Source organism: Macaca thibetana, chromosome X (assembly GCF_024542745.1).
Source record: "Macaca thibetana thibetana isolate TM-01 chromosome X, ASM2454274v1, whole genome shotgun sequence".
NCBI classification, from domain to species: domain Eukaryota; kingdom Metazoa; phylum Chordata; class Mammalia; order Primates; family Cercopithecidae; genus Macaca; species Macaca thibetana.
In genome coordinates, this window is record NC_065598.1 from 46,368,321 (window position 1) to 46,394,438 (window position 26,118).

The 26,118-nt window shown below is 37.9% G+C and overlaps 1 protein-coding gene and 1 pseudogene across 4 annotated transcripts in view; both read right to left on the bottom strand.

Annotated features, from left to right (window-relative positions):
* The window catches only part of SLC9A7 (solute carrier family 9 member A7), a 1,149,612-nt gene that overhangs the window by 1,109,841 nt on the left and 13,653 nt on the right, over positions 1 to 26,118 (bottom strand). The window lies entirely within an intron of this gene.
* On the bottom strand, positions 5,585 to 6,740 carry LOC126945667 (charged multivesicular body protein 5-like; annotated as a pseudogene). Its single transcript, XR_007722512.1, has one exon. The product of XR_007722512.1 is annotated as a charged multivesicular body protein 5-like (transcript).

Genomic DNA, 26,118 nt, shown 5'->3' on the forward strand with positions numbered 1-26,118 from the left:
AACTTAAAGTATAGTAAAAAATATTTATCCAACTGACTAAAATGGGTTAAACTAAAAACACAAATCCAGTTAATATATGAGCATAATAAATAAAATAAATAAAAGAGCACAATAAATAAAAATAATAATTTTAAAAGTTGTTTGAGGAAAACCATAGAAAATAAGCTTAAAACTCTGTGCTTCTTGCTGACAAGAACAAAATGGAAAACACTAGAACAAACATAGGTTTCCTACTCTAGCTCAAGGTTCGATAACTCAAAAAAATATTTTGTTGGTCTTGTGCTCTAAGAATAAACTATCTCAGGGTTTTGTGGAAATTAGGGGAGGGGGCCACGAAAGTCAATAGCCTTAATAACACTTTTCTCCTAAATGTGAAGGCATTCCATATATGAGTAGCTCTAAGGGAAAACTAAAGACATAAAGTTAGTTTGGTTCAATAAGGGCAATTCCAGGAGTGAAAGGCTGAAGGGCAAAATAACACGGTCTAATCTCTCATTTCCTGATGTTTTGACTTAAATTATTTTTTGAGAAACTAGTAATATATTACTTAAGAATATTCCTTTCTCAAATACCCAAATTTTCAGCCAGCCTTCTGACAAGAACAAGATGAACAACAAACATGATTAAGGTCATTACTGAGGACCTCAATAGCTGGTAATGTAAAAGATCTATAGGCTACAGCTTCCAGGTATATTGGTTGTAATGATATTTGTTAAGAAAAAGAAATCAAAGATTTTGACTTGCATATTCTTGTCTGCTGAAGAGAAGTTCTATAATCACAAACAAGATTTTCCACAGAAAGCAACTCTAGTTCTAGGACTTGAGCAATTATTTGATTCAAGCACAAAAACTTAGTGCCACTGGGTAGCACCTCATCACCCCTACATCTTGTCCTTTCCCACTCCTGCCAACTCTACTTCTCAAGCATTTTCCTGGTCACCTCCTCTTCTCCTCATTATCATTACTCTGGTTCAAGCTCCCTGACTGGATTTTCTGCAATCGTTTCTTAACTATCCTCCCTGCTTCTCCCCTGATTCCCCAATCATTCCTTCTCCATCAGCCACCAGACTAATTTCTCTGAATCACAAATGAGGCTAATCATGCCATGGCCCTGCTTAAAATTATTGAGCAGCTTCATCATCCATGGGAAAAAAAATTCAAGCTCCTTAACATGGCATTCAAGGCCCACAAAGCACTGGCATCTGCCAATTTCGCTTCCCACTGCCATCTGCCCCTACACATAAACATTCATATTCAACTCCTCAGAATTCCACACATACACCTTGTATCCTCCTCTACCTGGCATTATCATCCTCCAAGACCTCCCTCACAGCCGTGGCAGAGAAGAGAAAAGAAGGGGACCCTAGTTGATGGAACTGATCATCCAAATAACCCCCGAGGATCACTGAGATGATATAGCAAAGCAAAATCACCTACGTTTTTAGACTGCCAAGACTATATCCTGAATTTCCAGAATAAAACCTCTCAAAAAAGTGATAAAGGATCACATGAGTGGATGTTAACGGTCAGGTCTCACAGTACAACAAAATTCAAACTTAAGAACAAACAGGCTGAACAAAGGACTTCAAATCAGCATGCCCACAAAAGGATCACCTCTGGTCCTTATACATATAACTATATTAATAATGATTTAAAACATTTTTTCTGACTGCAATTATCTTTATGGTCCTTTTTGAAAATACAATTTGATTTGAGGTGATCTTATAAAATTCCAGGGAATAATTCTTATTCTTAATAAAGTTTAATATAATAGTCTGCTGAAATTCAAGTGTTCCAATAGGTATGGTTCTTTCCACTTCTAAAATTAAATCACTTAATGAGAATTGCCAGAAAGAGACTTCATTAGTAATTATCCACAATGGTAGAGAACACACAAGATACATTTGCACTGTTCTATTGTTATAAGCCAGTAGAAGAGTGGAATTTTCAAAGATGCAAATAGTTCCCCTTGGTCATATTACCCTGGATAGAAATTAGAGCTGAAAGCTAATAGGAGTCTGAGGGACAAGGGCATGCTCCTCAGCCTGTGGTTTCTCTGGCTTCCAAAGCTAGAAGCAAAGGATTCTTTTTTTTTTTTTTTTTTTCCAATCTATCCATTAAGCTTCCAAGAAATAAACACGTTTGCTTCAAAATTCAATTTCCTGTGGGGTTATCTTCAGATGCTGCATGGGTTTATTAGAATTAATCACAACACAGCACGGCTTCCAAAGTGAAGGCCCAGGGTTGACAAAATACCCTCCCTATCACAGCCGTCAACCCACCAAAGGCTATGGGGACTCTCGAGATTTCGAGGAATATAAGCAAAGGCCTTGCCTTTTTCAACTTCAGTCTAGAGCAGGTAGGGAGGGGTAGACCATAAATAAGTAAACAAAGAAAAGATGATTACGTATTGTGCTAAGTGCAGTTAGTGAAGGCCGTCGGCGATGTTTGCTAGCAAGATGCATTTTTTTTCCATTTTGCTTCCCACATCTGCAATCAACATATAACTTCATGGTATGAACTATTAAACACATAGACACTAGAACAAATGTGAGTTTCCTATTCTAGTTCAAGGCTTGATAAGTTAAAAATCTATTTTGATGGTCCTGGGCTCCAAAAAGCCACTGTTTCTCTCTAGGGTGTGTGTGTGTGTGTGTGTGTGTGTGTAGGGGTGAGTAGTGAGTACTAGGGTCAACAGCCTTAATAGCACGTTGCCCCCAAATGCAAAGGTGTTCCACATATAAGTAGCTATGAATGTGGGTTTCAAAACAAAAGCCTTAACTTAGAGTTTTATTATGTTTTAAAATCATCACTGTCTTAATGTTTAAACACCTGTTTAAGTCCTCTTAATAAGGGATAAATGCCTGTTTATGGCTTTTTGAAAATATAAACACAAGGATCCATAGCTTTTAAAAAAAGACTTTGTTTCTGTGACAATGTTTGTTAATCTAGCTGAGTTACTTGCAGAAAAATGGAGAATAGAGAGTGATAGAGAGTTCTTAAGCACTGTTGCTCCAAATACCTTAGTTACCTGAATTATTCTAAGGTTATTTGTAAAAACTAAAATTCCATGAGGCAAAGAATGACTTTTATCAATCCCATTTATGATATTCGATTTCTGTATTACACATAAAGAATTGGACTATTAAAGAAAGTAACCAAATGAGAGATGGATGTTTAAAAATAACATTAAATGAGTGATTTGAGAACTCCAAAACTTTATGTGACTAAGTTATTTCTTCTCTGTGCCTGCAGGTCATTTTCACACTGGGATTGCAATTTATTAGATGCCATACACAAGTTCTATTGTGGGCTCCAAGCAGAGGTACAGGGAAAACCTCTAGAAGATTCTTCCTTAGTAAGCAGCAGGTAACGTTCTGTAATTTTAGGCCACCACACAGAACCGATTGTCACTCACAGCTTCTGTCACAGAGTGGGATGTGTCACGCTTCATTTGGTACAAAACATGACGATGAAAAAAACAACTTGATGAACCTATTTTAGCAGCCTCTGTTCAGCCAGCAGTATGAGCCGGAGTACTGTGACAAAGCATTAGGCTCCTTACAATGCCAACCTAGAAACCAAATCACTACTTTGTAGCAAGAAATGAAAATCATGATGATAAAGCTACAGTTGATCTCCCCACCCAGCAAAGGAAATATGGACAAAATACAATCACCACCACACATAAAGGATGGACTTCATGTAAGGATTAATATAATGATTCATGTAATATAAGGCTCATCTTCGAAAAGGAATGATTTGCTTCCTTTGCCATGACTAATGTGCCTGGGTGGGGCAGCCCGTGGTATAACTGACAATAAGATTTCTTCAAACAAAAAAAAAAAAAAAAAAAAAGAAAGAAAGAAAGAAAAGAAAAAAGAAAGCAAAAGCAAAAACACCACCACAAAGCAATGTCTGAATCCCAGAGAGCCCCAAATGCACACTCATTGCTCAGACTTGCCTGGGTTTCCTTCCAAAGAAAATTTACTCACTCTCCTATGGAAAGGCAAAGTAGGAGACTGCAGGAGCATCAAAGCCATGGACCCTGTCAACGATGCCAAGAGGAGGGGGAAATACACCTTCTAACTCTAAGAATTTTGGAGAGGGGGCTGTCTCAGTAGCAAGGGGGGGGGTCAACAAATGTGATATGAGGCCCTAAAACCACAGCACAGGGCTTCCTTGGTATGCAGGACAGGGGTACAAGCCAAAGGGCAGGTGCTATATTCACCCACACACACCATAAGGAATCCATGCTTCCTGGAAACTGCCCAGTGATGTCACCCTGTGCAGCTGTAACCTGTGTGAGTGTTCTGACTCAGTCATCAACAATGACATTTTGGCTGGGCACAGTGGCTGATGCCTGTAATCCCAGCACTTCGGGAGGCTGAGGCGGGTGGATCACTTCAGGTCAGGAGTTCAAGGCCAGCCTGGCCAACATGATGAAACCTCAGCTCTCCTAAAAGTACAAAAAAATAGCTGGGTGTGATGGTGCACGCCTGCAGTCCCAGTTACTTGGGAGGCTGAGGCAGGAGAATTGCTTGAACCCAGGAGGCAGAGGTTGTAGTGAGCTGAGATCACACCACTGCACTCCAGCCTGGGCAACAGAGTGAGACTCCCTCTCAAAACAACAACAGCAGCAACAAATAATGACATTTTAAAAATGATTAATTCTACTTCTCTTTTTTTTTGAAGCAGTTGCTTTTTTACTGTTAACAATCCCTCATATTAGAATAGCCCATTGTGGTTAACAAGGTACTTATGACCATTACCTCAATTATTCTTCACAAAAGCTCTATGAGATTAGCATGATTTTACTAACAAGGAAACAGAAGTTTAGAAAAGTTGAATAGACTACTCAGTAGTTAGTAAACGGCAGACCCAGGGCCCAAGCCCAGATTGTCCCTTGCTCTTTCCTCACAATGGTTAATTTGGTTTCTATAGTGGAGTTATAGGCTGAAATGACATTAAAATTCTATTAAATTTGGTTTCCACAGTAGAGGTTTTAAGCTGAAGTGATATTATTAAAATTATATCCTTTTGAAAAATATTTATTGAGTATAAATAAATGTCCTATACACTAAATATCAAGAAATATTCATTATTGATTAGAAGTCAAGATGTAATACTGAGGGAACCATAGAATCAAAATATCCACTCATGATACAATAGTGATAATTCCATTCCAATATTGGACACAGAAATGATTTGTTCACAAGACACAACAAAACCTATCAAAAAGGCCATCACTTTAACCAACCTATAATACCACAATAGAAAATGATTCTGAATCATAATATGAACAGCCCCAATAATCTCATCTTTGTCTTACCGATTTATCAGGTCATTTTGAGACTGTAGAGTTACACTGTCATAGATTTTTAACATTCCATTTCCTTAGTTTTATTTCAAAGTATTACTAATGAATGAAAACAAGTCATACAACCCAAAGATACTTTTAAACTAAGTGCAATTTTCATAAGAAAAAAAGGAATCAAATTTTAGTACAAAAAAAAAAAAAAAAAAGCATTTCCCAAACAATGAGTCTCTTAACGGAAAAAATCAAAGAGCAATGTAATTAAACTTTCCTTCAAAGAAAGGAAAGAAACATAAATCTGTTATGGTAAATTTGGAAAGATAAATATTTCCTAGTCCCATAATATGTGTTTGTTTTATAAGATATACTTGAATGATGCTGATCTATGAAGCAGGGATCTGTGGCAATCCAAATTCATCCACCAGAAGAACTCTATCCTTGTTTTTTGTGTCAGTGGGAACACGTTCCGGAATTGCAGGTCATCTTCAACCAGTTCTGGGGTGCCATAACTGCGAATCAGTGCTTCTTGGATTTCATTTGCATCTTCCATCATATCCTCTAGCTGGTCTTGTAAATCCTCAATCTGGTCGATTTTCAGTTGCTTGTATGCCTTCTTCATTTCCTTTACTCCCAGTTTCATAGCATCAACCGTGGTCTTGGTGTCCTTCAATGACTGGATGGTATAATTGGCTTGTTCCATGTTGAATGGCTGTTGTTCAAGATTGCCCTGCTGCTGCTCATACATCCACTTTTACTTTAAAACTTGCAAGGCTTTCTGCTTAACCATATTCTTTGCAGGACCCTCTCTCATCTTCTTGATCTGATCCTTATACTTTACTAGCTCAGCATCCAATCGAGAAATCTTCTTGTCAATGGATTCTGCCCTGCTGTCCACCGTGCCAATGCAGTCAGTCAGGCTGGGCGGTGGAGCCTTGGGGTTCGCCTTCCCGAAGAACTGGTTGATCTTGAGCAGCCGCAAAGAAACCCAAACACTGGAGCAAAACCATAAACCACTTATGTCTTATGAGGAAGAATGGGGAAGAGAAGCTATAGGAATCAGAAGGGTTCAGAGGAGGGAGTCTAGAGGCAGACTGCCTGGATTGAAAGCTCAGCTTCACCATTTACTAAGCTACGTGACCCGGGCAAGTCACTCAACTTCTTTGTGCCTCAATTTTCTCATCAGGAAACTATAAATGGTATTGAGTTGTTAGAAGACTTAAATGAGTTAATATTTATAAAATGTCTGGAATGGGCCCAGAGCCACGGCTCACTCCTGCAATCCTAGCACTTTGGGAGGCCGAAGTTGGGAGGATCATTTGAGCCCAGGATGTTGGGGCTGCTGTGAGCCATGATCACACTACTGCACTGCAGCCTGGGTAACAGAGCAAGACCCTGTCTCAAAAACAAAATAATAAAAATAAATAAAATGCCTGGAATGCTGCTTGGCATATATAAGCACTGCTAAATTTTGTTATTTAAAATAAAAACTTTCAAAATGTTTAAACAGCTAAGAAGAGCTCCTGGCCCCATTCAGACCTCTCACCAGAGCTATAGTTGGAAGTTCTGTTCTTCCTTCTTCTCCAGACCATGTGCCAGAACTGCTGACAGGACTCTCAGTGCCTGTCCTGAAGGCAGATGATCCTCCCTATTCTCACCTTGTCATTGCTCTAACCCTCATTCAGATCCCCCGCATCCCCAAAACAAGTCCAGTTAGCCCAGTTCGTAATGCTAACCTTCCATTTCAAGGTGTCAGTGTAGTGGCACAGCTATGGTGACGAGATCAAGCGGCAACCAGAGTCCCAAGACACACACTGGTTTCCATTTAATACAATGTTTACTTACCTTTATATTAGGACACAGGAGAGGAAACCCATCAGGGTCTGCAGCTTCATCTCAATGGGAGGCATGGCAGCTACCCAAGTCTACAGCTACTTCTGCCCCTCATCCACACAGGTCACATATGATTGCCACAGACGATGGGCAAGATGTTTGTGAATTTTGTTTGTTTGTTTTGAGACGGAGTCTCACTCTGTCGCCCAGGCTGGAGTGCAGTGGCGTGATCTTGGCTCACTGCAAGCTCCGTCTTCCGGGTTCACACCATTCTCCTGCCTCAGACTCCTGAGTAGCTGGGATTATAGGCGCCTGCCACACGCCCAGCTAATTTTTTGTATTTTTAGTAGAGACGGGGTTTCACTGTGTTAGCCAGGATGGTCTCGAACTCCTGACCTCGTGATCCACCCGCCTCGACCTCCCAAAGTGCTGGGATTACAGGCATGAGCCACCGCTCCCGCACTTGTTTGTGGATTTTGTTGATGAAGAAAACCACAGCCCCTTTTCCTGTCAATCTTTTATACCACCCTCAGGCATGCCAAATTTCCCATGCCAATTTACAGTTTCCCAGTGGAGGGGCAGCTCCATGTGACAACCAAGGCAGGCACAACATCCCTCAATTATCTTAACTCTTACTGTTTTCAATGACATAGAGCATAGGAGGCCAGGGTCACTCCCAGGTAGGCCTAAATCAGCCCAAGCCTTCACTCATGAATGCCAATTCACTTTTTAATGGAATGAAGCCTTGGGCCCCACAAGGACAATCAAGGTCCCCCACAATCTATTGCCTGAATATGTTTCCTGTCTCATCTCCTACAACTGATCCCCACATACCCTAAACTCGGCCACACAGCCTGCCTCACCCTTTGGCTCACTGTGCACAGTTGTGTTCCACTCAAGAGTGTCAACTCAGGGGCAGAAACCTTTTATTTTCTCTTCCTATCACCTGGTGTCCCAACACAATCTCTTAAACACTAAAAATTCAGCAAAACCTTAACTCTGCATTTAAGCAAATGAAGCTGGGTCACAATTACTCTGGTATAGTGAAAGAAAGTCATGGAATTTTACAAGTTCCAATGTCTGGATGACAGTGATCCTTATACGCATGAAATGTTAAAGGCCACAAGCCTCATCCAAACCACTCTCTTGATTCCATAGGAGGAGGAAGATATCCCAGAGGGATCGCAAAGCTAATGTCTTAATAACTCCCTTTGCATAATGTTCCCATAGCCATCCTTGTGAGTAGGGCCTGTGTCCCTGTACAACAAATAGTCAGCAAATGCTTGGGTAGCAACATATGACTTAGTCTTATGAAAAATTATGATTGCGCTTGAGTCTCTTCATGGAAAGATTTAAATCTGTACTTAATGCCAAAACAAACACAAAGAACCAGCCAATATAAATTAGGGATATCCCAAAGCTTGACTTAGGCAAAAATCATCTCTGATCTTCAGAAGTAACTGAACGTCTCCTGCAATATCATTTTTGGTATCCCTTAACTGTTAGTGACCAATTATTGCATGCTGGCACAGTGACCAGCATAACAATCTGAGTAATATAAAAAGTGTACCATTTGTATTTATTAAGTCTATATGTAAGATGGAGTAAAAATTGTATTAATCTATTGAGAGATATATTTATCTTTATTATTGTAAGAATAAAGTAACAATTAATGACTGTGAGAGATATTAATTTGATATACAAAATAGTTAACCTATTAAGAATGTATTAAGATAAAGACAAAAAGCACAAACCATAAAGGAAAAAATAACTGATAAACAGGACTTTGTCAAAAACTTAAAATTTCTGTTCTTCAAAAGACACAGTTCAGGAAATGAAAAGACAGGCCATAGACAGGTAGAAAATATTGCATACCATGTATCTGACAAAGGATTGGTATCCAGAAAATATAAAATACACAACTCAATTAGACAAAAAAAGATAAATTTAAAATGGGCAAACAAGTACAGAGACTTCAAAGAGGATATATGGATGGCAAATGGGCATGAGAAAAGATGTTCAACGTTATTAGTCAGTAGGAAAATGCAAATTAAAACAATAAGATACCATTTCACACTAGAATGGATAAAATTTAAAATTCCTAAATAACAAAAGTTGGTAAAGGTGTGGAACAATTGAAAAGCTTATACATTGCTGATGGAAATGAAAAATGTTCAGATATTTTGAAAATGATTGCCAGGTTTTTAAAGTTAAACATACACTTACCATGCAACAAAGGAATCTCACCTTGGGTATTTATTCCAACAGAAATGAAAACCCGTGCCCACACAAAGACAGGTAAGCAAATGTTCATAGCAGCTTTATTTATAATACTTCATAACTGAAAACAACCCAAATGTTCAATGAATGGCGAATATATAAGTAAACTGTGATATATCCAGACAATGGAATATTACTCAGTAGTAAAAAAGGAACAAACTATTGATACACATTACATCACAGATGAATCTCAAAAGCATTATGCTAAGTGAAAGAAGCTAGAAAACAAAAGGTTATCTAATACATGATGTTCTAAAAATGGCAAAACTATAGAGACAGAAAACAGATGAGTAGTTGCCAAGAGCTAGGGTAGGAGAAGGGCATGTTCTGCAAAAGCAGATTTCCAGGGGGATAGAAATGTTCTATTATCTTGATTTTGGTGGTGATTACACAAGTGTATGCAGTGTCAAAACTCATTGAACTGTATATTTAAAAGAAATGAATTTTGTTGTATGTAAATTATACCTCAATAAACCTGGCCTTTAAAAAGGGAATACATTTAAAAATAGGTAAACAGCCAGTGAATATTTGAGTGAATTAATGAAAGAAGAGTGCAATAGTTAAATAACTTAAGGAAAAACAATATTTTTGGTTAAGCCAATAAATACCTAAAAATTTAAGTAACAATACAAGATACAATAATAGATATTAGATTATAACATAATTCTAGTCTTTGTAGAATTGTTTGCTGCATTAACATTTATAACATTGCAAAACAAACTTTTAGAGTTGCATTTAATTTCTAGTTATCTCTTTGGCATGACACACATACAATCTAATGAACTCACATGCAATCTAGCAACTGATGGTGCCGAGAAATTATCTCTTGCTGGCTGGGCGTGGTGGCTCATGCCTGTAATCCCAGCACTTTGGGAGGCCGAGGTGGGTGGATCACCTGAGGTCAGGAGTTCAAGACTAGCCCGACCAACACAGCAAAATTCCATCTCTACTAAAAATACAAAATTAGCTGGGCATGGTGGTGGGCGCCTATAATCCCAGCTACTCGGGAGGCTGAGGCAGGAGCCTTGAACCAGGGAGGCAGAGGTTGCAGTGAGCCAAGATCACGCCACTGCACTCCAGCCTGGGCGACAGAGCGAGACTCCATAAAAAAAAAAAAAAAAAAAAAAAGAAAGAAAGAAAAGAAAAAGAAAAGAAAGAAAAGAAATTATCTCTTGCCTTCAATGTCAAACTTTAAAAAGATGATTCCTGAAATTTTTAATAAAATTGCAATAATAATATGTTTCTGAATAAAATTTCAGATTTATTTAACTCGGAGGTTCATTCTAAGTTGGTGATATTTTGGTTTGGATAAATATTTATTTTTAATACTTGCCATTCAACATTTAGCTAAAATAGTTATTCAGTAGCTAATTGGTTAACTTTCAGGGTTGCAAGTTCTGGTTCATGCTCAGCCTGCCTCCACTAAACCAATGTCAAAATAAACTCTGGGGTTCAGCCTTCATACCCTTTAAGGACTTATGATAAACTCACCATTACATCCAACATTTACACTAGAAATCCTAATCAATCTTCACAACATTGATTTCTCACATTAATTTTCAAGATAATTCATTGCAAGACAGAAATATAGTAAGAATCACTTGAAAAATTTCAGAAAATATCCCGCGCTATGAAAATGAGAGTTAAAAAGTGAAAAAAATGGGGCTACGCAAAATCTTTTTTAAAAAAGAAAATAAAGGAAATCCAGAACAACAATAGAGGTTAAAGACATAATGGATGAAGCTGGATGTGGTGGCTCATGTCTGTAATCCCAGCACTTTGGGAGGCCAAGGCAGGAGGATCACCAGAGCTCAAAAGTTCAGGACCACCCTGGGAAACAAAGTGAGACGTGGTCTCCTCAAAAAATTAAAAACAAAATTAGCTGGACAGAGTGGTGTATGCCTATAGTCTTAGCTACTCAGGAGGCTGAGGTGGGAGGACTGCTTGAGCCCAGGGAGTCAAGGCTGCAGTGAGCCCAGATCACACCACTGCATTTCAGCCTGGGCAACAGAGTGAGACTGTCAAAAAATAATAATATATATAAAATTATATATATATATATATAAAATGGATGAGAAGATATATATATAAAATAGATGAGAAGACCTTGTTTATAATAGTACCAAAAATATAAAATATCCAGGAATAAACTTAAGAAATGTACAAAACTTAAGTGGAAAACTCAAAAACACTCCAGAAGAGCACAAAAGGTTTTAATCAATGGAAAGTCACAGGAGGTCTTTGAATAGGAAGAGTCAATATCGTAAAAATGATTCTCCCACTTCGACTCATAAATCCAATGCTATCCAATAAAAATACCAATAGGCATTTGGACAGAAAATAGGCAAGTTAATTTTAGAGTCATACACAAAACTAAACAAACAAGAAGAACCAGGAAAACTCAGGGGGAAAAAAGCAACGAGAAGCCACTAGCCCTACCAGATTTTAAAATATGCTCTAAGATCCATAACAATTGCTACTGTGGTATTAATTCATGAATAGAGAAATACCAATGGACCAGAACAGAAAGTCCAGAAATATATATAGGTAGTCAGTGGATGAAAGAGAAGGCATCTCAAATCAGTGGGGTCAATATGGACATTTTAGTCACTGGTGTTGGGACAATTTGGTGGCCATTTGGTGGGGAATATCTTTCTAATGATAAAGTCCAAGCATCTTAAAAAAAAAAAAATGGGCCAGGTATAGTGGTTCATACCTGTAATCCCAGCACTTTGGGAGGCCAAGGTGGGAGGATCACTTGAGGCCAGGAGTTTGAGGGCAGCCTGGGCAACATAGCCATTCCCCATATAAAAAATAAAAAAATTAAAATAAAATAAAAATTAGCCAGGTGTGGTGGTGTGCACCTGTAGTTCTAGCTATTTGTGAGGCTGGAGCAGAAGGACTGCTTGGGCCCAGGAGTTTCAGATTACAGTGAGCTATGATTATACCACTGCAATCCAGCCTGGATGACAGAGACCTTGTCTCTAAAAAATAAAAATTTAATAAAAAATTAAAAATTAAAAAATTGAAGATTCTGACCACTTGATAGTTACAACAAACTTCTAAGAAGGAGGAAATACATAAGCAAAGCAAAAAAGGAAAAACTGAAAAAACATTTGCAATTCATCACAGATAAAGGGCTAATCTCTGTAATATACCAAAAACTCCTAGGACTCAAGAAAAAAGATAAGCCCATGGGAGCAGGGGTGGAAATAGACAAAGAATGTAAATAAGCAATTCACAGAAAAAAAATACAAATGACCCTTAAACTTTTAAGAAGATACTTATCATTACTTATAAGAGAAATGCAAATTAAAATGACACTGAGGGCTGGGTGTGGTGGCTCATGCCTGTAATCCCAGCACTTTGGGAGGCTGAGGCGGGTGGATCACTTGAGGTCAGGAGTTTGAGACCAGCCTGGCCAACATGGAGAAACCCTACTTCTACTAAAAAAAAAAAAAAAAAAAAAAAAAAAAAAAAAATTAGCCAGGCATGGTGGCAGGCGCCTGTAATCTGAGCTACTTGAGAGGGAGGCTGAAGCACAAGAATCATTTGAACCCGGGAGGCAGAGGTTACCGTAAGCCAAGACAGTGCCATTGCACTCGCAGCCTGTCTCAAAAAAAACAAAAAAATAAAATAAAATCATGCTGAGACATCATTCCCTCATACTTACAAAAATCCAAAAGTTTGGCTGGGCACAGTGGCTCATGCCTGTAATCCCAGCACTGTGGTAGTCTGAGGCGGGAACATCATCTGAGGTCAGGAGTTCGAGACCAGCCTGGCCAACATGGTGAAACCCCTATCTCTACTAAAAACACAAAAATTAGCCGGACATGGTGGTGGGCACCTGTAATCCCAGCTACTCGGGAGCCTGAGGCAGGAGAATTGCTTGAACCTGGGAGGCAGAGGTTGCAGTGAGCCGAGATCACACCAGTGCACTCCAGCCTGGGCGACAGATTGAGACTCTGTCTCAAGAAAAGAGAAACAAAATCCGAAAGTTTGATAACACACCCTGTTGGCAAGAAGATGGGGAAATAAGCACTTTCATATATTGTGGAGGAAGTAAAAAATGATACAACTTCTAATGAGAAGAATCTGGCAATGTCATCTAAAATTGCAAATGCATATACCTTTTAATCTAACAGTCCCACTCCCAGGAATCTATTCTACAAATACACCCGCACATACATAAGACGCTCAAGGGTTCCCGCTACAGTATTGTTTGATTACTACAAGAAACAACCCTACGGCCCACCAATAGAGGACTAAATTATGGTACATCCACACCATAGAATGCCATTCAGCTATGAAAGAAAAGAATGAAGAATACCTCTTTGTACTAATATGCCAAAATCTCTAGGACAAATTAAATGAAAAACATAAGGTGCGGTACAGAACACATGGTATACTACCTTTTGTCAGAGAAAAGGTGGAAATTAGCACATATATTTGTATTTGCTTTTATTTATGTAAAGAAACACTGAAATGACAAACATTGAAGAAAAGTGGTTACTACAATGTTAAGGAGAAATGGAGAGTTGGGGGTGAGGTATACCTTTTCAATCTGTCCCTTTTAAATTTGCTTTTATATGTAGACCATGTAAATGTATTAACGACTCAAAATGTTTAAAATATTGACAAAGACGACTCAGGAAGTACAAAAATAGGCAAGACTAAACAATACATTATTAAGGGCTATATACACGTTACAAACCTAAAAAAGACTATTTGCTGCTATCCATAGCAAGGAATTTGTTGCTAGCAGATCTGCCTTACAAGAAATACTAAAGAAAGTCTTTTAGGTAAAAGGAAATGATACTAGACAATGACTCAAAGCCACACAAAGAAATTAAGAGCACTGGAAAATGTAAAAAATATGAGTAACTATAAAAAACTATATACATATATATTTTTTTCTCTTCTCTAAACTCTTAAGAAGACATAAAACTGAATTAAACAATAATTACAATGCTGTATGGTTAGTGTTGTAGCATATATAGATGATACATATTTTATGATACTAGCATGATGGAGGGATGTGGTAATGGAGCTAGAATCAAAGAAAGTTTCAATATTTTACTGGAATTAAATTAGCATCACACTCAAGTAGATTGAGATTAAGTTAGGATGACTATTGTAATCCCTAGAGCAACCACTATGAAACTAACACAAAAATATAGTGGAAAAAACACAAAAGAATTAAAATGGTAAACGAGTACTATCCCTCCCACACACATGGAGGCAGTGAAAAAGAAACAAAGAATCAAAACTTACATGAAATATATAGAAAATAATAGCAAAACTGCAGATATAAATCCAATCATATGAATACTTACATTAAATGGGACTGGACTAAACACTACAATCAAAAGGCAGCAATTGTCACACTGGGGAAAAACCCAAGATTCCACTGTATGCTATCTAAAAGAGGCACATTTTAGATCAGGGCTTCTCAACCTTAGCACCACTGAAATTTCAGGCTGGATAATTCTTTGTTGTAAGGCCTCTCCTGTGCATCATAGGATATTTAGTAGTAGCCCTGGCCTTTATTCATTAGATGTCAGTAGCTGCCATGCAGGCGTGACAACCAAAAATATTTGCAGCTATTGCCAAATGTCACAAGGGGGCTAAATTGCTTGGAACCACTGCTATAGATTAAAACACACACACATACACACACACACACACACACACACACACACACCGGTTGAAAGTAAAAGGACTGGAAAACATATGCCAGGTAACACCAATCATAAAAGCACTAGAGTAACTATGTTTGTATCAGATGAAATAGACTTTAGACAATAAATATTATAGACAGAAAGACCCTTCATCATAATGTCATCAGGAAGATATAAAAATTATTAAAGTAGACACATCTAAAAATAGAATACCAAATCACTGAAGCAAAAATGAACAGATGTTAACATTTCAGTCTTTGTTTATCTAGGAATGTCATTATTTCACACTCAATTTTTAGTGTAAATCTTCGTTACTTTTGTTTCTTTAATTGCTGACAGGTCTACGATGTTCCCTGTGCTGGCAGGGACCTGATGAGTTATTAAGGATCTGGAAGTCTTCAGGTGGCTGAGCCTCTTCTACAAGAAATGGCCAAACTGGCCACAGTCATTTTTTTTTTTTGCATCACCACACTTAACTGTTTTTTTAAAAATCAATTTTATTGATTTTTATTTTTTATGAATTTTATTCATAACCAACAAAATTCACCCAATTTAAGTGTACAATTCAATGATTTTTAGTAAATTTACCAAGTTATGCAACCAACAACACAATCACTCCAATAAGATCCCTGGTATCCATTAACAGTAAATACCAGTTTTCCACCTCCAGCCCTCAGCAACCATTAATCTACTTTGTTTCTACATATTTGCCCTTTCTAAACATTTCATATAAATGGAACCACACAGTGGCTGATCTTCTGTGCAAGACTTCTTTCATTTAGCATAATGTATCTATGTCTTTATATTTAAAGTGGGCTTTTTTTTTGTAGACAGCTTATAAGTTGTATCTGCTTTTTTAAATCCAATCTGATGATCTCTGTCTTTTAGATGATTCGCATTTTCACATTTAAAGCAACTATTTATATGGAGGGTCAAAATCTACTATCTCGTTAGTTGTTTTCTATTTGTTCAATTTGTTCCTTTTTTCCTCTTTTTTCTGCTTTCTCTGGGTTTTATTGAGATTTTTTTATTATTCAATTTATCACCTCTATTAACATCATTTATACCTCTTTTTTAACTTTTTAAATAGTTATCCTAGGGTTTACAATACGTTTTTAAATAATCTGAGTTCAAATAATATAGCCACTTCACAAGGAGCATAGGACCTTATAACAGTATTTTACCAATTCCTCCTTCCCATCTTTGTGCCATTGTTGTCATACATTTCACTTTTGCATATGCTATAAACACACATTGTTGTAAATTTTATTTTTAAAAAATCACTTATTTTTAGAAAAATTAAATATTTAAAAGATTTTATCTTCACTTATTTCATTTCTGACATTCTTTGATTCTTTTTGTAGATCCAATTTTCCAAATTATATCATCTTTTTTCTGCCTGAAGAATTTCCTTTAACATTTCTTGTAGAGTGGGTCTGCTGGAAATAAATTCCCTCAGTTTTTGTTTGTCTCAAAAAGTCTTTTTTTCTTCTTCATTTGTGAAGGACATTTTCACTGGAATTTTGGGTTGACAATTTCTTCTGTCAACACTTGAAAGAAGCCACCCCACTGTCTTCTTGATTGCATGGTCTTTTACTGAAAAGTCTGCTGTATTTCGTATCCTTTTCCTCCGTATATAGCGCTTCCTCCCCTACTCCTTCCCCAGCCCCCTTCCCGCACCCAGACACCTTGTCTTTAGTTTTAAGCAGTTCAAATGTGATATGCCTGGGTATCTGTTTGTTGTTTTGGTATTTATCTTGCTTGGTGTTCTCTAAAGTTCTTGGATCTGTGGTTTGGCATCTGTCACTAATTTTGGAAAACTCTCAGCAATTATTTCTTCTAATATTTCTGTCCCATTCTCATTCTCTCTCTTCCTCACAAGATTCCAATTATGTGAATGTTATACCATTTGACATTGGTACTCTTCTCTTGGATATTCTGTTCTGATTATTTCACTTTTTGCCTTCCGATATCTTTAAGTTCATTGACTTTTGCAGTCCACTAAAGGTATTCTTCATTTGTTACTGTATTTTTTGTTTCTAGCATTTGAATTTGATTTTTTTCTTTTATTTTCCATCTCCGTCCTAAAATTACTTATCTGATCTTGCATGTTATCTACTTTTTCCATTAGAGCTTCAAAAATATTAATCATAATTGTAAAAAAAATTCTCTAATAGTTCCAACATCTGTGTCGTACATGAGCCTGGTTCTGGTGATTGCTTTGTCTCTTGCCTTTTCTTGCCTTTTTGGTCTCGTAATGTATTTCGGATGGTCAGACATTTTGTATCAAAATGGTACTGAGGTAAATATTTTTTATACTTGAAGATGAGTATACCTTTTTTCTGATAGGCCTTTAGCATTGAGGTTTGTATTAATATAATCAGGAGGTGGGCTAGGTTTGAAGATTATTGTTTCTATGGTTATGCTCAGGGCCTCAAGAGTCTTCAAATTCCTGTACTGACAGCTTATTTTTACGGCATTAGGGTAATTTGCCACTAGGTTTTTCTCAATGTCTTCCCCTCACTTGGTTTTGGGTCTCCATATTTGACTTTTAAGTTTCTGTACTGCAACCCAGAGAGAATCTCTCTTTTGCAGTTCCCCAGGCCTTATTCCATTGTTATTTTTTATTTGATGCTTGTTAGCTTTGTAGTAGAGAGGTGGGAAATGGGGGTATTCTCTGATATTCTGATTAATTTGCAATATTATGCAGATACTGTGAACCTGGGTCTTGGGGTTGTGGCTTTCACAAGCATTCCTGATCCTCCTCCAAACACAATGCCAGGCCTACCAGGCATTCATTTTCTTTCCCAAGAAAGTAGGGTTTCTTTCTTTTTCCTCTTCTCCTTCCCCAATTACAGTGGGTTTCCACCAGTACTCTCACTTTCTGTTACCTTCTTCCTGCAGATTAAGACTTTTGTTCCTTAGGGAGATGGAGAGATATCTAGGCAGATTTTGGCAGTGGCTTTTGTTCTTCTACCCCAGTCAAGACACAGGAAAAACTTTCTCAGGATTCTCCCTGATCTTCCCTGTGAGTACCTGGCAGGAATCCTGGAGGAAAAGTCTGTAAGAGGGCGAGAAACCCCTATATCTGTGGTCCCCAACTTTGAGTAATTCATTACAAATTTCTGGTTTAATCTTCTTACTGGTTTATATGCCATTCAACAGTATCTGTCCCGGGTAAGCAAATGTTCAGGTCCTGTTTCTTTCTGCAGTGGTACCTGTCTCTCTCGTGATTTTGGGTTAATCATTTGCCCTAAAATCTCCATTTCTTCCTAGGTTCAGAAAAAGTCATTAATTTTCCATTTGTCCAGCTTTTTCTTGTTGTAAGGATGACAGCTCTGCATGCCACATATCTAGGCTGAAACCAGAAGTCTGTTTATTAGTTTTTCAAGTTTTTTCAGCCTTTACCCACAAGGATTGGATATTTGAAATACTGAAAGATTGCATCAAGCAAATTACAAAGCATTAGGTAATAATTCACTGAATATTTTTGTTAATCAGTCATACATAGAAAGTTTGGGGCTGGGTGCAGTGGCTCATGCCTGTGAGACTGAGGTAGGAAGATCACTTGAGCCCAGGAACTCAAGACCAGCCTGGGCAATATAGTGAGACCTCATCTCTACTAAATTAAAAAAAAAAAAAAAAAAAAACTAGCGAGTGTGGTGGCATGTACCTATAGTCCCAGCTACTTGGGAGGCTGCGGTGGTAGGGTCACTTAAGCCCAGGAGGTGGAGGCTGCAGTAAGCAGAGATCACACCACTGCACTCCAGCCTGGGAAACAGAGTGAGACCCTGTCTCAAAAAAAAAAAAAAAAAAAAAAAAAAAAAAGGAAAACGATAAAAGAAAGAAGAGTTTAGAAATCTATAGTATTAATATCCAATCAAGAATTGTGATCAATTTGAAATAACTAATAGTCTCACCTGAGTTGTTATAATTCAAAGACACAACTTGTTTTCGTTAACGTATATGCTCTTGTAACACATAAATGCTTGATGTCCATTTGGCCTTTTGAAGCAGAAAAAACCGCTCAAACTTACATCATCCCTTGACCTGGTGTCACTGGCCAGGCCAGGCCCTCCATACCAGCAAGGGCTTAATTACAGGACTCCTGTGGAAATGTCCTCTTTTACAGAAACCCAACTCTAATTAGGAATTTTTCAAGAACTGCCTGAATTATAGAAATTGAAGAAACATTACTATAAAACCAAATAGCATTGCCTGGCATGGTGGCTCATGCCTGTAATCCCAGTACTTCGGGACGCCAAGGCGGGTGGATCACCTGAGGTCAAGAGTTCGAGACCAGCCTGGCCAACATGGCAAAACCTCATCTCTACTAAAAACACAAAAATCAGCCAGGTGTGGTGGCACGTGCCTGTAGTCCCAGCTACTCGGGAGGCTGAGACAGAAGAATCGCTTGAGCCCAGGAGGCAAAGGTTGCAATGAGCCGAGATCATGCCACTTCACTGCAGCCTGGGCGACAGAGCAAGACTCTGTCTCAAAAAAAAAAAAAAAAAAAAAAAAAAAAAAAAAAACACACACACCAAATAGCATTGATTCAGAGAGATTAGTACACACCTCGGGCACAGTTTCTCTGGCTAAACTCATCAAAAAGAGGCCTGGAGATACCAGGGTATCACTGGTAATGTGGCTCTCTGAAAAAAGGCATTGTCACAGAAATACCTACCATTTTGCCTATAAAGATTAATGTGTATATTAAATTACAATGTTACTTACACTATAAAAAGTGTTCTTCCTTCTGTCTCCATATCTACTGCCACTTCCTCTCCCTAAATAATATATAATAATTCAATAAAACAACAATGAGACAAGCTTACAAAATAGCTGATGTGAGGTTTTTTAGTGCATATGCTTAATATTTTAAATGGGAAATTTGTCATAATTACCTCATCCCATCCTACAGGCATATATTACCACAGCAGTTCCAGCTTGTGCCTCAATACCTGATTTCCCTTCCCCCTGAGTTTGGTGACAGACATATTAGTTCTTCTTGACCCTGACCATACAGCTTTTCTCCTCCCTTCCAGATTGTATGTAGGTATTGAATATACTACACACCAGAATAGGCATTCAATCTGAAGAAGGATCTTCATGCTAGTGTTGGTCCTTGGATCCATTTTATGCCCTTTCTGCACATGTCACAGGGGAGAGGCGAGGAGTGACTCTCTCTTTCTCTCTCTCTCTCTCTCTCTCTCTCTCTCGTGGTGGCTATGTGTTCTCCATGGCTGAAGCTCCCACCAGACAGCCCTCCGACCAGGTCCCAACAGCCCTCACAATAGTTTCAGTTCTTGCTCGGCGACATCATTCCCGGGCTCTGGTAATACTACCTTCTCCCTGTGTCAGCCCTAGGGATGACAGTAGCTTTCTGCTGTTGCTCATCTTTAGCTTGCTTCAACACACTCTATTTGACTTCTCAGCTCTTCCAATGCCTTGGTAAACAGTTGTTTCCTACTGAACTACCTGCCTCTTTTTCTCTGACTGTGCTGGAAGGACTTCATCTGCCATAACAGACCTCCACTCTTTACCAGATTTTCCCACAATGGATAAAAATCACTACAGTATTACCGCCTTGTCTGTGTCTCTCTTCAGTGCCATCATAAACACTCAGCATAACACTGCCATTGAAAATAGACAATTGTCTTATTCATACCACTAGGGAGAATCACTCTGGCTCATTCATAGCCTACTTTATTAATGAATGCAATCTTTTCTTTCCCCCTAGTTCTCTCAGCAGCAAAAATGTATAGCAGTCAACAGAGTCCTAGACTAGAAAAAGATAGTCCATAGTAGGCTTGTTTTAAATGTGTATTTAAACACATTTAAATATACTTAACTGTATAAACACACACACACACACACACACAAAGTCCACAGTTTAAGAAAAATAAATACCAAAGGACACAGTGTATGTATATGGGGATTACAATAACAACAAAGATCAAAACACATTTATAAAATTAAAGCTTCCCTAAAGGCCATATATGACAAACCCACAACTAACATCTTACTGAATGGGGAAAAGCTGAAAGGCTTTCCTCTAAGAACTGGAACAAGACAAGGATGTCCACTTTCGCCATTCCTACTCAACATTGTACTGGAATTCCTGGCCAGAGTAATCAGGAAAGAGAAATAAATAAAAGGCATCCAAATTGGAAAAAAGGTCAAATTATCCCTCTTGGCAAATGACATAATCTTATATTTAGAAAAACCTAAAGACTCCACCAAAAAACTCTTAGATATAAACAAATTCAGTTTATTTGCAGGATACAAAATCAGCATTAAAAAGCAGTAGCATTTCTATATACCAATCATATATTGTAATATATACATTGTACATGTATATGTATACATTATAATGAACTAGCGGAAAAAGAAATCAAGAAGGCAACCCCACTTACAATAGCCACAAACAAATAAACAAAACCTACAGCTAACTTTAACAGTGAAAAATTTTGCTTTCCCCAAAAATCAGTAACAGGATAGGGATGTCCTCTATGGCCCTACCACTTCTAATTCAACACTGTACTAGAGGTTCTAACCAATGCAATTAGGCAAGAAAAAGGGAATCAAAGTCATCTGGATTGCAAAGAAGGAAATAAAATTGTCTTTATTCACAGATGACATGATTGTCTATGTATGAAATATGCAAAATAAAAGCTACTAAAATGAACAAGTAAGTTTAGTGAGGCTACAGGATACAAAACTCATACATAAAAATTAATTGTATTTCTATATTTAGCAATGAACAACTGGAAATTGAAATTATGAAAATAATATCCAATGTAATACCATCAAAAATGTGAAATACTTAAGGATAAGTCCATTAAATATGTGTAAGACCTGTACATTGAAACTATAAAACATTTTTGAGATAAAGAAGTCCTAAGCAGAGAAATGCAATTTTATGGATCAGAAAATCCAATACAGTAATAATGTCCATTTTCCTCAAATTGACTAACAGATTCAACACAATTCCAATCAAAGTACCAGCAAGACATTCTGCAGGTAGAGACAACCTGACTCTAAAATGTATACGGAAAGGCAAAGGAACTAGAACAGCTAAAATAATTTTGAGAAAGAGTAAGGTTGGAGGATTCATACTACCCAATTTTAAGACCCTCTATAAAACTACAGTAAGAAAGATGGTGTGGTATTGGCAAAGAGCTAGATACACAGATCAGTAGAATAAAATAGAAAGTCCAGAAACAGATCCACACAAATATGGACAATTGATTTTTGACAATGTTGTGACAGTAATTCAGTGAAGAAAAGATTGTCAACAACAATCTTTTGGAACAAAAGAACATCAAACATATTGGAACAATTGAACATCCATACATAAAAAAAAAAAACTCAACCTAAACCTCATACCTTCTACAAACATTAACTCAAATCATAGATCTAAATATAAAACGCAAAACCATAAAACATTTAGGAGAAAATCTCTACCTGGGATTATATAGTTTTAGACATGACACCAAAAGCATGATTAATAAAAGTTGATAAATTGGACTGCATCAAAATTTAAAAGTTTTGCTCCCCAAAAGATATGGTTAAGATACTAAAAAAAAAAAAAAACCCAAAAGCTAGGAGAGAATATTTGCAAATTACACATCTAACAAAGTACTTCCATCAGAGTATATAAAGAACACTCGAAACTCCAAAGTAAGAAAAACAACAGTACAATTTAAAGATGGGAAAAAGACTCAGTCATTTCGCCAAAAAGGATATGTAAATGACAAATAAGCACATGAAAATATATTCAACATTAGGGAAATATAAATTAAAATCACAATGAGATACAACTATTAATCTATTAGAGTGGCTAAAATTAAAAATGCTAACAATACCGAGTTCTAAAGAGAATGTGGAGCACTAAACTCTTACATGTTGCTAGATGGAATGTACAGTTGCTCTAGAAAACAGTTTGGCAGGTTTCTTATAAAGTTAAACATATGCCTACCTTCTGACCCAGCAATCCCATTCCTAGGTATTTACCATAGAAAAATAAAAACGTACATTCATACAAAAACCTGTACAGTAATGTTTATAGCAGCCCTATTCATAATTATCAAAAACTCGAAACAAGCCTAGTGTTCTTCATCTGGCAAATAAACTGTGATACATTCATAAAATGGAATTCCGCAGAGCAAAAAAAAAAATGACCTAATTATAGATACATGCAACAACAGGGGTGATCTCAAAGGCATTATGAAGAATGAAAAGGCTAGTTCCAAAATGTTACATACTGTGCAATTCCATTTATATGACATATTTGAAAAGACAAAATTATAGTGATAGAGACTAGATCAGTGGTTGCCCAAGTGATGTGGTAGTACAAGGGAGCTTTTAGAGCACTGGAACAAGTCTTCATCTTGGTTGTGGTGGTGGTTACACATATCTATCTATTTATCTATATGTTAAAATTCATAAAACTGTATATCAAAGGTAAAAAGTCAATTTTACTTGTGATAATGTTAAAAATTAATAAATCTGACCAGGTGTTGTGGCTCATGCCTATAATCCCAACACATTGGGAGGTCAAAGTGGGAGGATCACTTGAGCCCAGGCATTCAAGACCAGCCTGGGCAACATAGTGAGATCCTATCTCTACAAAAAGTGTTTAAAAATTAGCCTGGCATGGTGGCATGCACCTGTAGTCCCAACTACTCAGGAGGCTGAGGCAGGAAGATCACTTGAACCCAGGAGTTTGAAGCTGCAGTGAGCTGTGATCATGCCACTGCACTCCAGCCTAGGTGACAGAGTGAGACCCCATCTCAAAAAAAATTAATGAGTTTAAAAAAGTAATGATTAAAAAATAAGAGTGTGGATGAAACTGAGGAAACCTTAAGGACACAAAAGCTATCAGCCAGTTAACACCACATATTACTCTGCAGGAAAAAGTTAATATAGCAGGCCTGATGTTGCTATCTCTAGGAGGGCCTGCGTGCATGACCTCATTTTCCAATAGGTCCTGGGAACTTGGCCTGTGAGATATTCCCTATGCTACTAATTGATAAGGTTGTTTTATATGCCTGGAACACTGAATTCTGCTGTACCAGCCAGGCTAAATTGCTTTTGCAAATGTGATTTATGGTGAACACCTGCTTTCCTTCTGGAACTCAGAAATTTCAATAAGAACGCCTGATCAGCCCTCAATACAAAAAAGCCTGTGTCTTAAGCAAGCTTCCCTAAACAGAAACACTGCATATGTGCTGCTACATTTAATTGCTGGAGGAAAAAGTTTGTTCTATGCAGCCCTACCCTCAACCTCCTAAGGGATAACTTAGGAAGCTCACATTTAGACTCTTTCAGGCTCCACCCATTATGTCTTTTTCTCCTGCTGATCTTGCTGTGTATGTTTTCACTGTAATAAGTCATGGCTTTAATACAACTGTCTCTGGATCCTGTGAGTCTTTATGGTGTGGGTACTTGTTAGATGCCCAAAAGTTCCCAAATATAAGTGGCACTTTAAATCTGAATCTTTTCCTCAAATCCTTTCTCTGGCCCTGTACTGTCTACTCTTTGGCCTCCCCTAGAATCCCAAGCAGTGCCACATCCATCATAGGTATGAACATCTGCATCGAGTTCTCAAAACAGCCCTGTATGTCACACCCAAGTTCCAAGTGGAACTCAGGGCCTGATGTAAAAGCTACATTCAGGTTCAGCAGCAAATAACAAAAACCCATTCCTCTCTTACAAGAAATACATAAGTATTCAGTCCAAGCCTGGCATGGCAGCTCTATGCTGTCAGAGACTCCAGCTTCTATTTTATTGTATTGCCAGAAGTGTTCTCCATTCCCAAGGTTACCTCTTGACCAAATACAGCTGCTGGAGCTCTAGCCATTATATCCACATTCCAGGAAGCAGAGAGAAGGCATGGTAGAAGAGGGGCATGCCTCTTTAAGAATACTTTCCATAAATCCCACATACTTCTCCTCCTACCTTTGGCCAGAACTTGATCACATAACCACATCCAGCTGCAAGAGAGGCCAGGAAATGTAGTTTTCTTGTTGCACAGCAATATGCTGAGCTAATTAGAACATGGTTCTATTGGAACAATGAAAGGAATAATGGATATTGGGAGGTAACCGGAGTCTGCTACACCTCGTTCATTCTACACTCAACAAAAGTAATCTGAGAATCAATCCTCTTAATAACCCAAGACAATTTGAAGTAACTGTGTCTTTACCTAAAAGAAGTTTTAGGGATAGATATGGAGAAGTAAAAGGAGAAAATGTGTTGACTATGAACCTAAAGTTACACACTAGTTAGATGTTTCTCCATCTCTAGCTTCTCAATGAAAATATGTGATAGGAGCCTACAATACAATTTGAAAGACTACCTCTGGGACATTTACTATCTCAGTAACATGTTAAACAAGTTCAACAAAACATAGCCTTAACACTGTTCTTCCCCAAAGGTTGTAGTGTCTCTGAAGATATACAGAATCTTAATTTTTTGAAAATACCATGTGGTAAAGAGCATTAGCAAAATAGCAGAGTAGACAGCTCCAAACTCCCATCCCTCCACAGAAACACTGAAAAACAAGCAGAAGCTGTCAGAGCCAATTCTGTCAGAATTCTAGAAAAGATTCAAAGGTTTAGAGCAACCAAGTGAACGATGACTGAAGAACAAGGCAATTTTAAAATGGTAGGAAGGCTGTGTGGCATTTTGCTTGCCCTTGTCCCACCCCCTCACCAGCTCAGCAGTGGTCTTGAACACAGCAGCCCATATCCCCTGGTCCCTGGTTCCAGAGGGAGCAGAGCAGGCCTTGTTTGCAATTTCTTGTGTTTGTTCTAACCTGTCTGAAGACTACCCAAAGGAATGACTTGAGGTTCTCATCTCCATTTTGCCTAACTTGGAGCCCACTTGTAGCAGACAAGCAGCAAGCATTGCTTGAAAAATGTTGTAAGGTAGGCCAAAAAACAAACAAAAAACACTCTGCAGCTACCTGGGAGGAAAAGTACGGGCCATTCAAAGGAAAAAAAC